The sequence below is a fragment of the Gavia stellata genome, chromosome 18 (genome assembly GCF_030936135.1).
Source record: "Gavia stellata isolate bGavSte3 chromosome 18, bGavSte3.hap2, whole genome shotgun sequence".
In the NCBI taxonomy this organism is placed as follows: domain Eukaryota; kingdom Metazoa; phylum Chordata; class Aves; order Gaviiformes; family Gaviidae; genus Gavia; species Gavia stellata.
Genome location: NC_082611.1, coordinates 16,234,623 through 16,254,408, shown reverse-complemented (window position 1 = coordinate 16,254,408; position 19,786 = coordinate 16,234,623).

Here is a 19,786-nt window from a genome sequence, read left to right as displayed (position 1 = left end):
AGATGCTGTTTCAAGTCAGCCACCAGCTTAACCCTGCCAGGAAATAGAGGAGAGCTGGATAGAAATTGGCAGAATATGTAAAGAGAGTTGAGCTTTTGGCATGTTTGATACAAATGAGGACTCCTGAAAGAAATTGGCAGTAAATCGATTTATTAATACTTGGGTAGACTTGGCTTTGCAATTGAAGATCAAAAGAAAGACAAAGACATACTGAGAAACCGTGAAATTTGCCATAGAGTTTTAACAATTTTTGTAGCAGCTCATGAGGCAAAAAAGCTGCCACTACTGGGAAAAGGAAAAAATTACTGCCCTAGGGCCTGTGGGTATAGTTCTGTTTCTAATATGTGTGATTGAACAGAGGAATTCTAAAATAGATCATGACATTTGCCAATCATATTTGCAACAATGATCATTAAGTTTGTAAAACAGGAAATCAGCAGTGATGCACAAGGTAAGTTCAATTATTTGCTACCCTTCTGAAAAAAAAATATTGTTCATAACCCAGAAGGACGTTTACAAACATAAGGCTTGATGATAGATATGTCAACATTTCCTAAGGGAACACCCAATTTAGAAGGATATCAAAGCAAAATATGTAAATCTGAGTGGTTTGTTTACATTCTTAGTAAATCACAGCAAGGTTAGCTGTGCAGCTAGCTATTACGTATAACAGATTTGCTAGGTGAGTGAAAATCACAGAACTGGTTAAGAAAGCTTGAGAAAAACTAAGTGTGCTGGGGAAGAAGTAGTTACCAAGTTGAGCCATGCAATTAGTTGCAGGAAGAGATAATATATATGAAATAGGCACTTGCTCAGAAATGGGTTTGAAATGTGAGCTGCTAGAAATTGAGAGGGAATTACTTATAGCCAAGAGATAACTGCTAAGAATACTTGCTTGGATTTCCTTATGATAACAAACATATATAAAGGCCCAGTCGGTATCTGATAAATTCTTTCTGAGGAAAGTCCTTTTGAAGATTTGCATCAGGTGAAACAAGAAGTTGACAGGCTGTTTTCAGTGGTGAATAGTCCTGCATCTGGGGACAGACTTTTGGGACTACTGCCACTGAGGTAGCCAAGAATAGTGTTCCAGCAAAAGATATAGAGGGATAGCTTGTATAGAATTTGGAGTCTCAGGCAAACCTTTTCTGTATCTAAAGCGATGATGCTGGAGACCTGTTCTCTTTGCTTAGCTTTTTCGGATAAGATGCAAACAGTAAAAAGGCATAGTTGCAAAATGTGAACTTGGAGGGCCTTGTTAAAACTTGACAAATAAAGTAAGTTTAAGAGAAAATCGGATGAACATGTGCTTCCAGAGTGCCTTCTGGGTTTGTTGTGACATGGAACTGAAAACTCAAGTTGCTGCAATGTAAGGAAGCAGAGTGGTCTGGCTAGGAATCTGTTCTTTAGAGAACAGGTCACACTGCCCCAGGGAAGCATATCATTGCTATTGTAAGAAACCAGATTTTTAAGTAGACTCCTCACTGTTTATCAGTAGAAAAGAGAGAAGAGGTTTGATAGGTAAGTGAGAAAATGCATGAAAAAATGCATGAAGAACTGCCACCTTAGTCCTGGAACATAGAAAAATACATAGCTACACTGGTTCTCATGTGAATTATAGAAAATGATTTGAAATTAATTTATGGGTCTTACCACTTACTGCAAATAAGCAATACTGTGGAAGCCATACCTAATTCAATTTGGGTTCTTCACATGTGGTTATTTGCAAGGAAAACGGATTGCAGGAACAGAAAAGAGAAGACCCAGGTGACAATTTGAAAAGAAATCTTTCGGCTTTCAGTCATATTTGAAAAGCACATTGACAGGGTTTTATGTAACCACCTATCACAGCCTCTTTGTTATTCTTAGATATCCTGGTGGATGCTAAAACATTTGAATAACTGATTTATTTCCATATGTTTTGTGATAAGCTTAAGCTGCCAGTCTGAGGCAGAACCTAAATAATGTGAATAGTTTAGAAAGGTCATTTATCTGGACCCAATCACTGAGGAATAAATTCCCTCTGATTAGGAGAAGACTTGAAGCCTTGTAAAACTGACCAACATGTTTGTAGACTGTCTGTCTTCTGTAGACCTCTGCAAGACTTTGTTGTTATTGCAGAACATTTGTTTAAGAATTTACAAACATTGCAAAACCATTACATGGGATAGGAGGGAGAGGAAAACCATATTTTGGGAAGTAGAGTGTGGCTATCATTCTCAGGATTGGAAACATTTCTAGCAACTGCTCTTATTCCAGCTTCCTCATAGTTCAAAATCAGTTTCTTATTGGAGATGCGTGACTGCCTGCAACGCTGTTGAAAAGTAGCTTAAGAGTTAGCTGAGCTGGTTGTGAATACAGTAATTCTGATCCTGCAACTATTTTGTTGGGCAATGCAAAGCTCAGTGTGGACTAACATAGCCAAGCATCAGGATAAATAAGCTGCTGAGCTTCCTGCTGCTGATAAATGAGCTACGTTGATCTGGCTGAATCAGGTGCTCCACACTGCACTTCAGTGGCATACCAACTCCTGCTGTTGTTTATGAGTTGGGAACAAGGCTGACAGAAGAAAATAAGTGACTAGAGGGAGCAGTACTATATTAAAGCACAATTTTAAGTTTTTCAAAGAGAAATTATAGCGTTACCTGGAAGAAACTCCTGGCTGTGGTTAAAGCTATAAAACACTTTCAAAGCTCTTTATAGGGAAGAAGTTTGGTCAGGACAGACAATACATCCCTGAAATAGTCCTTTAAATTCAGGAGTCTTGAAGGATAACTTTAGTACATTGCTGGAAAAACTGCAGTGCCGTGCTTTCACAGCTGCTTATGAGCTTCAGCATACAGGTAATATGAAGCTTTCTTCAAATTAGGACTCTAATTGCAAGTATTGCCTGAAGTGGGAAAACAAGGAATTAAGTGCTCAATGAAATGAGCAGACTCAGGAAGAGATAGTCATGTCCTGTTTTCCCATAATTAGTCAAATAGCAAAACTATCTGTTTCATCCACCTAACTCTCTCCCAAGAGTCTCATCTCTACTCTTTCAATGCTTCCAATTATGTAGGTATTAATTTACTCCTTCCATTGAATGGCAGTGTATAATACAGATGAGTACAAGAGCTGTTGCTGTGGTACTCAAAATTACATTCACTGAATGTCTGATTTTCTCCTTTGGTCTTTCAACAAGCATTTTCCCTATGAGTATTAGAGACCCAGTATGGGACACAGGATGGACTTTCAGGTGTTTACGCATCAGTAGATATGTGGATCCTGTCAATTGTCTAAGCTAAATAATTCTGTTAAAAACAGGGCCAAAAGCTCTAAATGTAATTTTTATGTTCATATGATCATTATGAAACACCCGATCTCCTTTGTTAAAATATATGGAATCCCTGAAATCAGAGTGAAATAAAACAGAACAGTCACTCATATTTATTTAATGCTTGCGATCCCAAAGGAACTCATAGGCTTAATTTCACATGCAGTGGTCTTCACTGAAGATGATTCTATGTATGTCGCGACGCCTAGCTGGCATCTAATAATATATAGCAATGTACACACAAGTATATATGAGGGAGTGAAACTTTAGGTGGATGCTGAATTTGGACAGGCTGTAACTTCCCTAAGAAATGTAAAGAATAGTATGTAGGTTCAAGAATGCACTTCGGTGTTCTGGTATTGAAGCATTAGGCTGCATGCGCTCGGTGTTGACTATTCCTTCTCTTAGCGCTCTGCAGAAGTTTTCCTAAAAACTACATCAGAATGAACCTATATCTATTTTAAAACGGAACAGCTTTAAACTGTTGTACTGGCTATTAGACCTGGGTGTTCACTCTGCTGATAGACAGACCATGGCTTGGATTGTGCTGCAGAGTAAGTAAGAGATGCCTTATGTTCCTAAGGTCAGGAAGGGAGCTGCTTGTCGTGTTACAGCATGCCAGCTAGGAGACCTTTAGCTCTGCTCCTCTTCCAGTTTAGTTTGCTGAGTTCTGAGGACATAATTTAAAATTGTATCAATAGGGGTAGAGAGATCTGGGAAAAGGGACTTCCTATGAAGTGGGAAACAGGGACTTTGAAGGAGCAAGTACCTCTTGCTCAGGGTTCAAAGCAAAACCAGGAATTAATGATCTGAGCTTAATACCAGAATGTTGAGATAACTGAGTAAAAAATTAAGGGAAATGATGGTTCTATCTAATCCTTGCAATTTGATTTGTACAATGCACTTCTTTGGTCTGATTCTCACACAAGTTGGAATTTATTTAATTATTATTAATTGTTTTATCATGATATGCAGAAGACCCGACTTTCAATCAAGACCCTCAAAATAAAAATTTATGTTGTTAAAATGCCTGTGGTAATCTATTACAGAAAATAGCTTTTTACCCCTTTACAACTATTATATTACAATATACAAAAGGATGGGGAGACAAGGAAGGGGAAATTAACTGTGAATCACAGAGAGGGTGACAGTGCATGCTAAGTGTTCCTGGGGTCAACAAGAAAATAAAAGGTCAACAGGATTTAGGAATTGCTTCAGTGGCCACTAAATGTCACTGTTGCTCTACAAAATGGCTGTAGGCACCTTATTTTGTCAAAGATAATTTGACTTCTGAAGACAAAAACCTTTGGAACCTATAATACACACTTCTGAACGTATTTCTGTTACTTCTGGATGAGACCTATCCCCAACTAATCCAGCTAAGAAAGAACATCAGTTTTAGAAAAACAGGCACTTCGTTAACCTGTCCACAAGATTAAGAAAAAAAAGGAAGCCTTTTTTTTCTTAAATCCCCTTGATTTCTGGTATGTTTTCTAGAATCATAAATAAAGCAAACCTTGTGTACTAAAAATTATTTTTTTTCAAAATTCAGTAGAAGAGAAGCAAAATAAGGCACCTTTAAATAAGAAAAAATTGGTAGAATGTATTATGGAAATCTCGAAGAGAGACATGCAGCAATTCAGTGCCAAAAGATAATCTGGGAGTCTTGATTTTGGGAACAAGCCTAATGTATATCCTAGTGAGGATGAATATTTTCCTGTTTGAAAAAAGTATCTCTGGGTTGGATGAATGTTTAAATAATTCAAACTGGTCCAAGAATCCCAAGCAGAGCGAACACGAGAGTCTTGCAAAAGACATAACAGAGCTACAATTAACAAAGAAGATACCTTCTTTCTATAGGGTGAAACACTTTTGAGAGTTTTTCTGCGTATATAGCAGTTGTTTTTCATGAATTCCATCTGAGATTTTCCAGAGTTAAGGAAAGTAGGAAAGAGTGTAGGTTAGAAGAAATTAAATCTAGAAGGATTTTAAGAAAAATTGAGTTAACAGGAAAGAAGTAAGCATGCTTTGAAATATTTATGCAGGTGTAGGAGCCAAATTGCAGTATTAAAAGCCTCCTGGACTTCATATGTAAGCATTCAGCTGAGGGACAATTTTTATTATAAATCATGTTTCTTTTCTTACTCATCTCTTTTTTTAAATCTGGTTATTTCTCAGGACACTAACATGGGAACTGCATATTTGTTTTTCTGAAGTTCATCTCCTCCAATTACTGCCATTTTCTAAAGCATGACCTTACATTCTTTGTTTCTTTACAAACTAAGCCAAATTCAGTGGAGTTGCAGTAGAGTCAGTCTGGGGAGAACTTTTCCACATATGAGGTTACGGCCTGTGGCTGACAAAATCATTGTGAGATCACTAATACTAATTTTTGATTCTCAAGTCCTTTATTGTATGCAGCACTATGGCACTTGAATGTCTTCTGTAACTGCAAAATGTGCTCATAAATATAAGTTTACTTCTCTGATTTTCAGAAGCTAAAAATGGTATACATTTCAACATTATATACAATGTATGATATATACTGGGACTCCATGGGTGAGAACAGATTGCTATTTTATACAGTAATTTAAAAAGAAAGACTCCTCTGTATGGTCCCAGTAACTGCCTGTACAAGTTTGTAAGATCATCCATACTTAATACTCTGGGCAGATGCAGGAGAGTGCATATGGATGTCTGACTCACCTTAATGTTTGTAAGTTTATGAGAAAGACCGTCCATTATTGTCACCAAAATTCTGCATTTGGCCTGATGGTCAGATATTGGCAGATAAATATGGAAGTAAACTCAGAAACACTTCTCACTTAACCTGCTATCAGGACTAAGGATAAGAATATAAGAATTTTTAAAGAAGAGAATCCTGTTTGTGCTGAAGATATCTTTGTGAATAAAAATGAAGATAAAAAAAGAAGTATGTCAGATAACATAGCTGTGACCAGTGAGAATAATCCATCTGGTATTCAGAAATTGTATTCTGGACAGTTTAAAAGATGTGCTTAAAAGCAAGCCCCTTAATTCTACCAAATCAGCTCAGATCTACATTTCCTAGTTTAGTCTTTTACACAGGTTCACACACTACTCTTCTGATCTTCACAGGCTGTCTAGCTCATGAAGTGTTTCACTTAGAAGAATTTCTACTCCATAACATGGTGCTACTGCTACTGAGGCAGTGGTCTCCTAGTTTCCCTAGTCTCTAATACTTGTTGCTCAAAAAATACTGTCTTGGATTCTCTGCTGTTGCTATTCCTTATTGACTTCAGCTACCAATGCTCCACAATTCCTGGAATGCCATTTTGCTATACCCCATGTGAAGATGGAGAAGATCAGAAAGATTCTCTGTCCTCTGCCTGACATTAATAGCTTGGACAAAGCTATCTGCCATGTGGTAATAGCTGAAGTTCAGCCCACTTATTTGACACCTTTTATTCTTGCCTGTAGACAGTAGGTGATCCAGTTACATCCAGCCACCACCTGCTGACATCTGTCTGCAGTCTTGACTTAAGGTGAGACACCACACATTAAATAAATGGGTGGAGAAGTGGAAGAGGAAGGATGACGAGAGACAAGGTGCCTACAGGAACAAGGTGCTTTACCCTCTGTTAGAACCCTATGCTACAAGCACATCTTTGGAAACAGCTAATATACCATTAGCATAAACTTCATAATTTCTTATTATTACATGTGAGCATGAGGAAGTGAATAAGCATAGGCAATATACATTGAATTATTATTTTCAAGTTAGCGGAACTGACCTTAATAAAATTTAAAATATAGTTCTGTCTCATGCTTTAGTTCAAGGAGCCTGCTAATTTTCTTAACATTTGCATGGAAGAAAAGTTAAGGCAACCTTAACTTAACTTTGAGCAAAGCCTGAAATTTCTAAGGGCCAAAGTGTCAGTTTTCACAGATCATTGATCTATTTCAAAATAGCCTTAGCCACTTTGAATCATTAATGAAAGAATCACCTTTTCTTCTCTGAAGGTACGGGGAACAGTGCTGGCACAGAGAAAGGTTTTGACATCCTCTCAGTAAATTTAGACTAGATAGAGACGCTAAAGTTTTATGATTTCTGTGGTCATCTTATGCTTAACGTATCTCAGAAGTTCTGAACTACTGCCTTGGACTGTGCCATGCCTCTTTCCTGTGGTTCAAAATGGAAAGAACCAGAGACGGGACTCTTATGAATCTTCCTCGAGGTAGCTTCAGCTTTTGTCCCAACAGAATATATTTTATATGCAGCCAGATTCTCATCTCAAATAATAATTCCATTGCATTCGGCGGTCCAATAGTGAAATCCCTTCTCATTTTTACTGTTCTGAGTGACAACAGCACTTGGTTCTTGTGAAACTCCAATGTGAAGGTGCAGAACTGAAACCACCATAGTGTTTTAAAATTTCAAAAATAGCCTTTTAAAATTAGGCTAATAGCATGGATTAAAAAAATTTAATCCTGCTCATTATGAATAATCATCTATCTACAGATCATACTGACTTACAAACAGAATTTACATCTTTCTGATGAAAGGCCTCAGGTGATATCTAAGTGAACCTGCTAAGACAATATATAAATTCAGTGATCTTTCTTTATTGTAAAGTTAATTGTTTTAAGGACTTGGAGAAACTATAGACCTTCAAAATGCTTTTACTTGGAAAATTTCTTTTTGCAGCTTAAGATGTCTGAAGTGCCTAGACTTATAGAAATGGAGTAAAAAACATAGACCAAAATGTATCCTTCCAATGTCTTCCACTGTAATCTATTATCCAAGACCTTCATGCATACTACATCATCAGAGCAATGCTCTTTGATGACTAGAGTTCTTTTATAAATTATTCATACATCTTTTTATATCACCCACTGTGGCATCAGCCAGGGACAAACAAATATTACAAACATGGCACCAATAAAAAAAGAATGCATAATCAGTCTCTAAAAATTCTTTATATTCTGCCAAGTCCTGCACGTCTCTGTAGAATACTAACAACCACTGGATCCCTCTAGTTTGAAGGTTCCCTTCTACAAAAAACATGTTGCTAAATTTCATTTGACAAACTGCAGCCCATTTTCTGCTTTCACAGATGTGATTGATTCCTTTTGAACATGGGGTTTCTGTTGGGTTTTTTTGTTTTGTTTTTTATTTTAATATTAGATTTTTAAATCTTACAAACAGTTTAAATCTACTGTTACTGATGAATAATAGAGACTTTGAAACACAGAGGGAACAGCAAACCATGCAAAAACGTGAATGAAAGACATACACTGATGCCATTAGTACTGCATTTTCTGTAGGGTGAATGAATTAAGAAAGAGAAATGTGGATTTGTGAATGTTGTGAAAAAGTACTCCAGTATGTTGATACTACTTTATTAGTACAGATTCCATTCTGTATTTCTTTCATCAGAAGTATGGACACTCAAACAGCCTTGGTTCTATACTGTGTTTTCATTCCTGGTCTACATGTTGGAACCTAGGTATCAGAAGAAATGTTCAGTAAAGCCACAAAGATTTTGGAGAGCAGTTTAGAACCATCTTGAATATTGGAGAAATGGTCTAAAAAATTATAAAATTAAGCAGGGGCAGGTACAAGATAAAGAGCACCATTAGATTAGTCAGTTGCACAGCTAGAAGATGGAAAAAAATTATTACTTCGCAACTCCCCACTAGATCTACACCATCAGTCACCAAAGTACAAGCAATAATTCTTGACTTGGGGCTACCACAATAAAGAAAGTTCAGGAATGACACAACTAACACAGGTCACAAACAATAGGGATTGCATAGATGTCCTGTCCTGCAGCTACTGAGCCATCTTCATGTCCCAATACAATTTCTGAACACAACGGTAGCCATTGTGCGTGTAACAAGTACAAATTCACTGCTCTGGATGTCAATAACATGAGGATGATTGTCAGAACAGGTCAATGAGAAAGGAAGAGTCAGGGAATGAAAAATGGTACAGGGCAGGAAACAGAGCAGCATTTCCAATGTTTTGTTTAGAAGGGGTTAATGCCCAGTTCTCTTCCCTTTATAGTAGATACGATGACACAGACAGTAGTTTAGAGTTAATCTTCCTGTGGTAAACACATCTGTTTGGAAATTGTTTCTTCCTTCTTTACATTTTGAAAATGTGGTACTTTTCTGACTGAAGAGATGGGAATGGATACTTTCCGTCTGACTTTACGATCTAGCATGATCTGTTCCTCATTAAGGATTGAGCATTAAGGTGTAGAGATAGGAGAATGCAGACTCATTCATTTATTCCTCTACTGAAGTAACACATATGCTATCATTTGTAGTTCCTATAACCTTCACTTAGTAGTGCAAATCATTTATTGTGTTTTATCTTCATTCTTTTAATTAGCACAACTTAAGAATTCCCCTGGAATTCATAATCTCTTTCCTATTGCCCCACCTAAGTTATACAGTTGTTCTCAGTAACCCAGAATTTAAATGATTCCTTTTTTTTTTTAAATTAAATTAAACTCTGCAGACCCAAACAGCAAGGAAATGAGGCTTATGAGGAGAACAGAACTGGAGATAAGAGCAAGGACAAACAAGACTGCAAGGACAGCTTTGATCAGTTCTAAAGCTCTTCCGTAATTGCTGCTCCCCTAGAGTCCCTGTACTCCTTTTACAAGAGTGTTGGAATAGGTTTGAATGTTTTTGGCTACCATATTGCAGCAATGGCAAAAACACTGTCTATATCACCAGTGCAACCAAATTCACCAACCTTCCCCCCAAGATGAACAGATGTTCAGCTCTGCCATGGACAGGTATGCCAGAGACCCTGGGGCACTCTCCAATTTCCAAACTGAACTGTTAGTATCCTGCAGATCCTAGGGCTTTTATTATCTTCCAAAGGCACAGTATTTTTGAACATCTATATTCAAACAAAGAAGGTTGTCTGCCTCATTTTTTTTCACTATAAATCATGTTTTGTTTTAGTTCCTGTTGCTGCTTTGTCTTTATGAAACATTTCATTCTTGGTTTTTCCTTTGATTCATATATGTAATGATGTATAAGCTTGGCTGCTCTTCTTAGCTATTCTTCATTCAATGATGACTAAATAAAATGGTGCCAAACCATTAAAACTATTTGAGTTTACAAGGTGAGGCACCCCTCTAAATGATGAATGGCTGAGATTTTGATTTATTACCTTTCTTTTCCATAGAAAATGATGACTCCATGAATAAGTGAAAGGAGTTTCCTTAAAGCTGAAATACTGCCAGTATACTACAATCATAGAATCCAGGGAGTTTTCTGTAGCAAAGGGTTTTGTGTCACCAAAGCAGATGGTTGCTCTTTCCAAAACCATAAAGTCTATAAAAGCACAAGATAGAAATAACTGAAAAACAGTGCAGATACAAGGGTTAGGAGAGTCACATCTCTGTTTACAGACATTAGATTATAAATGTTTTGGAGGGTCTTAAAAGAAAAACCTGATAGCTGTGCTGCATTTAACTGAAGTTACAGGTTAACTCTGTATGGAAATTAGAACAGGTCTGGTGGAACTAAAATGAATAAATAATCCTATTAGTTTCTGTTTTCTTTAGTATTTAACTTTTTATCTTTCTTTTGTTTCTGGTGAAGATGAATGTTCTTGCAGTCACAAAAGACCTACTTGTATGTAATTCAGATTTGAGCACCTCCAATAGGAGGGAAGAAACCACAAGCTCCAAACTTCAAGCCTTGTTATTGTCATGTGTAATCCATACTCTGGACATACTGGGCTCATGGCCTTGTTGCATTCAGTGTAGTTATCTATAAAGAGAAGATGTCAGAAAGTAGAATGAGGAAAAACTGTACAGAGTATAACTGAGATTTTTATTCTCCTGTAATTGCATAACTTTGTAAATATTCCTTCTCTAAAAAGGCAAACATTGCCAAGTGATCTAGAGTGATATATACATTACATTATCCCTAACATCAGGCATAAATGGGTAAAAAAAATACATAGTGTGTAATCTCATTAGTGCTGCTGTGAAGCTGACATAAACTAATTCCTTTAACACTTTATTCAACTGTGAAATACAACTGTGGGGAATATACTTAAACCGAAATAAAGCATATACTAGAAAAGGTTTCTGTTTGCAGCATTGTTTCTGACTAATGAGTCTAAGAAAAGAAGAGTCTAGAAAAGAGGGAAGGAAAGCTAGCTCTCCAGCTATTATCTTCTCCGCAGAGTTGACACACACAGGCTCATTATTGCATTATGTTTTATTCAACAAAATCACTTTAATGTTGCAGCTTAAATTGAATTCACTAAAGCATCTTCATCTCTTGCCTAATGTGTCTCAAGTGTCTGCTTGCTGTTTGCATTTTCTTCAGAATTATGCAGGGAATCTTTGGAAACGGCAAAATTACATGCAATCCACAAAACAATGTGGCTGTAATGGGGTAATCGGCCTTCAGCGTAATTAAAGAAACATTCCCTCAACAAAGTAATTCTGCAAGAGACCTAGAGGCTGTATTGTACAAATCATCCACTTAGTAAAATTCTTTATCTGATTCGCATTTAAAACCTAGTTATGCAAATAGGTTTGCTCAGTGGATCACAAGAAATGTAATGACTTAAAAAAATTACAGCGATTAAATAAACCTGCTTCTTCTCCATAAATCATGGTGTGTAATTCCCTTTTATTCACCTAGAAATATTTCAATTAGTCTGTTAAATAAGGTGTTCTGGAAGAGAGGAATTCCTTTGAGGCATACACATAGTCACGTATGACATCTACTCCGGACATGACGATTCTACTTCTCTGAAGTAAAATCATCCCAAAAACATCCCAAAATCATCCCCAAAACATCTAATGATTTGTATCAGAGCAGAGGAATTACATTTGCCATTTTGATCCGAAAGCTTGATTCCCAGTTTAAACTAAAGCAAATGGCAGTGAATGGTGACCTGTCAGTGAGTATTAGTAATGCACTGTGGAAAAGGCTCATTCTAACAAGGTTCAAGCTCACTTGTAGCAGATGGTAAAGCCCCATTTCTTAGACTACGTTCGGCCTTGAGTAGCAATGCTGGTGTAAGTCTCTAAAATCAGGACATAAGGTTTGCAAGCTGTATTTGTGTTTTGCTACTGTTCCATAGCTACTAATGCTTCAGTTCACATGACCTTTTGTCAAAATACATTTTTTGTTTCTTTCATTGTTCATAGTATATATAGCAATTTTTTTAATAGGAGGGACAGTCCACTAAGCCACGTTGATCTCCCTCTTAAACACCATTTCAGTACATGAACTAATTTAGACATTTTAGACAAAACAGTGTATTAGGATGAGCAAATGAGCTATATGAATGTCTCCTTCAGTCAAACTGTTTCATTTATACTAACAAATACTCTGTACCTTACTACTCCTGGACACACCATGTTTCAGTCAGAGTATCTCATGGCTAACAAACTCTGGGACTGGAATTTGGGGATTTGCAGGCATTTAAGCCAGATCTCCAGAGTTACTTGTTTCAGATGCCCTGAGACAGTCTTGAACGAATAATTAGTCTCTTCCTTAGGATTATTCAGACACTAGCTGTTAGGTGACCTTGGGTCCAGGCTCAAACTGAGACCTTGCATTTTAAGCCCCGGGAAATCTAATTTCCTTGAAACGTGTCATTGCAGCCACTGCCTCTGCTGTGATATTGTGCTCGACTCCTCATGTTCCTTCCCTAGGCCAGGTTTCCCTTGCTGTTCCCTGACACCATCTTTGAGATGTCTCAGCCTTTAATAGTCCCAACCCTAAGGGCATATACCTGGGAAATGATGGAGGGAATAGCAGGATTTCTGTGTTGCATCTGATGAGTTTACACACAGTCAGAAAGGATCTGACACATGGGCGTGTTGTGAGAGGAGAGGATTCTAGTTTCAGTGGCACTAGATGAGGTTACAAATTGATTGTTAGAACTTTTAAGATTACTGTTTTGTAGTGGTCGAGCACTTCATTGAGTTGCTTTATTTTGATGCCACTGGGAAAAAAAGTGTTCCTTTTTCCCTCTGGTTTACCTTGAGAGAATTTCTAAGTTTCTCTGATATTCATACGCACCCTTTTCCACTTCAGGTTATACAAACTTTATGGTAGTTAGTCTGTAAAACTGAGGTGAAATATCATTATCTACAAATTTTACTAAGTTTGCATTATCTGAGCTTTAATGTCGAAGGAAAATGTGGAATAATAAAAAATAAGTACCAGAACTTATGAGAAAATATATGTTAAGCATTAAACTCTCAAACTCGTGGAAAACTACAGCCTCATAATTTCCATCAGTGTTAATTTACACCGCATAATTGTGCCCCAGGCACTATAATTTAGCAGCACATAAAAATGAAGAGAATTCTCTTTTCTCTTCCCCCGTGCCCTTCCATTCTCTATGAAGTCTTCAGGAAATGAGTGCTTGCAAAGAAAACCTCAAGAGTATGAGGGTTCTCTGGCAGTGCTGGAGGAAGCAATGAAAAAAATGGAAGTGACTTAACCAGATATTAAATCTTGACTTTGGAAACAGGCTAAGAATTCTTGTATTTAAGTAAATATGAAATATTAAACTTTCTTCAGGAGACAGGTCTGGGAAGTAACTCTTCCTGTCCTTACTGGGAACTTCCATCACTCTGTGCCTCTATTCCCATTTATGTGAGGGGGATTCAATACCATTAAAGGCTGCGACAAATGCAATGTTTTGGAACTCACGTATGAATTGCCAGTGAGCAATGCAACAGTATTTACCTGCTTTGCTGTATGAAGTTTCCTGTTCAGCACACGTTTCTTACAAACCTTCCCACCCACAAGTGAAACAACTTCACGAGCGTGCCTGTCCCCGGGCACCTCGCAAGTCTCCCAGTCCCGGCAGCGCGCAGGAGCTGCTGCCGCTGGCAGCTTCGGCTTCCCACCGTTTGAACTGCCCGCGGGGACCACCAGCACCGTCCCTTTCGCGAGCCGGCGGCCTGCCGCCCGGTCGCTCGCGCCCCCTCAGACAGCCCGGGTGCCTCGCGCCCCTCACGGCGACGGCAGCCGCTCCCGCCGGCTTCCCGCCTTTTAAACCGCCCGCGGGGCCGCCGGCACCGCCCCGCTCTCGCCCCCCAACTCTCGCGAGACCTGCCGCCGGCCGGCCGGTCCCTCACGCGCACGGCCGGGGGGCGCGGGAGCCCTCAGGCGCCCGCGGTTACCTCAGACGCCTCGCGCTCCCTCAGCCGGCGTGTGTATGGCAGAGCAGTGCCGCTGCTGTTTTGAGGCGAGGAGGGGAAGAAGCGGAGTCATGAGCTTTCTGAGGGATGAAGAGTTACCCAGCATCTCGCCACACCTCAGAGGGAAGCCTGCAAAAGAAAACACTACAGAAGTCAGTACAATACCGAACAGAAACTGTGTTTTGAACCTATGGAAACACAGTTTTTATTCACCCGATGAACAGCAATCCAATCCTGCATGTTTTCAAAAACAAACGTGTCTGAATTTTTCATTTGAACTTCGATGCCTAAATTGTAATAAACTATCAAAACTTCCATGTGAAAAAACGTGTGTGAAAAGAAACATTAAAAGTGTTTCAGCAGAGTGAAGTGTTCTGTGTGAAAAACAAAAATCCTGCATGAAAAGAAAAATTAAAACAGTGTTTCAGCAGAGTGAACAGTGTTCTGTGTGAAAAAGAAAAATCCCGCGTGAAAAGAAAAATGAAGTGTGTTTCAGCAGAGCGGACAGCGTTCTGCCTTGTGTTTGTTCCTGCGCTTGGATGCTGCAGCATTGCCTGTGATAGAAAAACAGGCACAAATAACTGGGCGTCTTCAGAGCAGGATTTTGAAAAACCAGAGTATGCACAGCCAAACACTGATCAGCAGGAGAGAAATAGAATACAAAATACCTCCAAATTAGCTGGGCGCTATTTATTCCAGGTATTGAATGAGTGAGGAGTCTTGAAAGAAAATCCATGAGAAGCCATTGTCATGAATGGCTGTGTCATCAGCCATGGTCACAGGGACTTGAGTGTAATGTGGTTATTTTTCTAGATCAAGTATTAAACAAAAAATGAGTGTGAAAGCTTCTTTCTTTTTAAATTTTGAAACATTTCAGCGTCTCAGCAGCTTTTGCCCTTCTTGTGGAGCTATTTACCAAGCTTGGTGGTCACAGTTTCAATCCCCCTGCAATCTAAATATTTTGACAATTCTGCTATTTGTCAGAGTCTTTCCTAGCTCTAAGATATGTAAAAACATCTTGAATAGCACAAGAAATGGCTCTATACAAAAATCAATTAAAAGATGGCTGAAGTTAAGTGCAAGGAACATTGGCTGTATTTTATTGACTGAGAAAAATGAGGTATTGTAGACTTTCCCTTCAAATTCCTTGCAACCCCTAAAGGATGTGTGAGGGATAGTTGTCGTACGCACGTGAAAGGTAGTATAGGCCATTCAATTTTTATTTGTTACTGTGTAGTTAAAAAGAGTGTGATTGGGAAGAAGATTTTCTGGTAGCCAGGTCCTAGGACTGTGCTCCAGATCAAGCTAGATGCTCTCAGAGGAGCAGGATACCGTGTGCCCGAAACCTGTGCATGCTCTTCGGGGTGACATCTCCTTTCCAAAGTGTGGAGCTTCCTGCAGGCAGCCAGGCAAGGAGAGAGGAGGCACAGAGGTGCAGGATCCAGCATGGGGAGATGCCAGAGTGGCAGGCAGACTCCTTTAACTGCAAAAAAGGTCCATGAATGTGCTTCAGAAGCAATGGGAAGATTTTTCCTATCTGGGAAGTATCTTATGGGCTTACTCAATTTAAAAAGCCCGAAAACTCTGGGAGTGGAAAGAAAGGCTGAAGTAAAGGATATATCTTTGCAAGAGAAAAGCAGGCATCAGTGAAAATTATTTGCAAAGCCTCTTTTATTCTGTTGCAAACCGTTGTGCTGAGTAAAGAGGTAGTAAAGACATAATTCGTAGTACAGAGCTCACATGCTTCTAGATTCATAGTTTATTTTAATAAACCTATTTATTTTAATAAACCTTTAGCAACTGGTGGCCTTTGGTGTGCTCCCTGCAAAACATGATGCAGATGCATCTAACAGCATTAGCAATGGTTAATGTTAATATTATTGTGTTCTAAACTGTTTTTTAAACTTACACTATCTGTGGAAAACTACAAATTGCACTCTTTTTAATTATAATTTCTTTTAAACAGACCAAACTTAAAGGGGTGACTCTACTGTCACTTTCTCCAGTCAGTAACCATTGAGATCAATAAACCCACCTGTGCCAGGATTACCAGTATGGGTGAAATCTGGATTACACCACAGACATTCCTGAGAGAAAAATACAAAATCCTATAATGCACTTTTTAACTACAGTTCAGGTTAGTCATGGCTTTATTTGTTTTGGGATCAGTGTTTTTCAGGATCTCATCCTAATTCCAAATTATTTCTTTAGTGAATCCAATGTATTCTATTTTTTAATGCAGTTATTGAATGACAAGTAGGTAAATTAACATAATTGGTTTATAGCGTTGACTCACATCACATGTATTGATCTGACTGGAACTGAAGTTTGCCATTTCCCGTTTACCACAGTCCCTCTGGAACAGTCCTGTGGAAAATAAAGTTCATGCTATGAAGAAAATAAAACAAATCTCTTCTTTCTAAGCTGATTTTTCTAGTGTATCTCTCTTCTTCAAGTCTCCAGCCTTTGCAGTTCTCTTATTCTGCCTTCTCAGACCCATGTATTCTTCAGTGATGTGATACATGGTATTCTTTGCACAACATGAAACCATGTGTTTCTAGATCTATGCATCCATTAATTGAATATATTTAGCATTCTTCCACTGGGTTAGTGAGAGCTGGTCACCTGTGTCTGCAAAGGCATAATTTGACAACACTGGAAGAACTACAGCGATAGTCTTTTGAGATAATTTTTCCCTCTTGTCCAAATTGTGTGTGAATTTATTTGGGGTAACTTTAATAATTAAAGTCTTCCTTCAAGTGAAGGTAAAATAAATGAGAAATAACTATTGAAATAACTATTTTTAGTATTAATTCTTCAGGCCAGTTCAGTGAGATGAGAAAATATATAGCTTAAGGATGTCACAGTATAATAGCTGCTGGTTTTATACATTGTTTTATATTCTGTAATCCAGCTATAATTTCTAGAAGTACATTTACCTCAGAGCAATTAAATATTTTTCTTTTAAATTCACAGTTGAAATGCTTTTGCCTATATATCTACAAATATGGGCGCCACAACATTTTTTTCTAAAAAAACCACAAGTAGAATACATTGTGAAGTATGTTCATGAAAAAGGATTTCATACTTCCAGAGAAACTGCAGGAACTCAAACTATTAAACCATTTTGGTAGACAAATCAGCCTGACACTTTCTCCTTGTCCTTACAATGTAACATCAATTCAAAGAAACAAACAAACAAAGGAATTTTTCTTGTTTATTTTGTGTTCTTTGATATGAAGTATGTTCTCTGTTACCTTAAAAACGTTTCCTGAATGTGTTAGAGAAATACATAATTCAAAGGTGAACAAATGTTAGTGAGGTGACAATGGCGCAAATAGCACCATGTTATAACATCTGACTTCTTCTGGAGTGACTGGTAGCACTACTGGCATAAACAAAAGGAATAAAAATTGTATTCTCCAACCCCTGATTTCACTTCCCTTTCTTGTGTCAAGATTGCAAGACATCATGGCACAGAAGTAGCCAAGTCTGCTTCCACAGTAACAAAATGCCTGTATTCTGTGGGGAAGATACTACACAGGAGGACATGTCTTGCAAGTACATACAAGAGAACTGGAAAAGGCCCTCTGAAAAAGGATAACATTTCTTTGAAGGAGTAGCTAAGCCGGGGGAAAGAACATCTGTTGGGAATTAGTCACAGTACTGCTCGTTTGTAGAGGAACGAAGCCAGACTTGGCTCGAGATATTGTCAATAGTCAAGAACAGATTGAAAGGGCTATATGCTACATATAATTCATTATCCTACGTACAGTTAAAAAGAAAAAACAAACAAGAAACCTGCCCCCACAACCCAAAACACCACTTCCTGCCCCCCCCCCCCCCCCAAAAAAAAAAATTCAAATGCCAAACAGAGCTTAAGTTTGAAATGGAATATCTTAATGAGATCTACAAAATTTTCTATGAGGAATACTGGTGGGTCATTTCTGGGCTACAAATAGGACATACTTCAGATTTGGCTTTATATTTGTTACAATCTAAATATTTGTTTACAGTGAAGAATGGCCTGGGCAATCTGGAAATCAAACAGCTCACTCCATGTAAACTGAGCAGGCTGGACTGGCAAGGAGGCAGGCCAGAAGTGCTAGCTAGCTATGCCATCAGCAGCTCTTCTGGCTTCCACTGAAAGCTTTGATGAGTTTTTGCAGCATACCTAGATTCCACTGATTTGGTACTTTCTTATGAGGAAATATACTGTTGGAGGTAACATGTGAACAGTCCTAGCCTTTGCTTTTATTCCTTTATTGTCTTATTCAGGTGTTGCCTTTCTTCAGATTGGATTATATACTGCAGGGAGCAGAGGACATTTGTATTTGAATTACAAACATTCCTGAGGCTTAGTTGGGCATGAAAGACCTAATGGGGTAGGTGGCATATGCAAGCCTAACATGTCTACCAAACTTGCAATTTAATTGTGTATTTTGAACTGACTTACATTAGCATAATACAAATAACACGCTCTATCCCCGCATCTGCTAACTCCAGATTGGTATACATAATAATTATTTTATTTAGCTTAAAAAAATTAAAGATGTATAAACCAAGAAAGTTGCAAAAATATCCTAATAGGATGAAGGCATTCTGCTGCTGGCAAGTTCACGTAACTGGCTGTGTTGTACTTGGATGTCAAACGCAGTGAAAAAATAGAAAAGTCTTAAACTTCCGTGTCTTGAAGACCTAAAGAGCAGCTCATGAGTCACTCTTGCAACTCCTTAATTTTGCAGTGCGCCTCATGTAAAGGAATCCCATAGAGTACAGTAGAGCAACTTAGGACTGACTATGCATGTGAAATAGAGACTAGTCTGTGCCCTTAGGTTGCTGGGCCCTGAGAAGACTTTTCACATTCAGCAATGGTCTGTGAAACTCCTGAAGAGGTGAGGAATGCATGATGGTATTTGCTTTGAGCTGGGCATAGGAAGGAAGAGAAATGAGAAATGAATGGCTCCAGTTACAAGTCTTCTACACAAGTCTACTAAGAGCCTACAAGAAGAAAGGCTTCAGGGCAGCTTTTCTTACCTCTGTTGTGTGTCCTGGCTGTACAACACCAAAGTGTTACTTTGGTTCATAAATTCCCTGCCATACCCATGTAGCATTCTGTAGGAAATCTAGGAACAGGATGGCACTGAGTTGGATATAGGTTTACATATTGGTGAAGGTTTTTTTCATTTTTTTGTTGTTTTGTTTTTGGTGTGGTTTGGTTTTTTTACGGTTATGTGTCTACTTTGTGTAGGCTTGCCAAGCCTTGTACAAGTTTGCA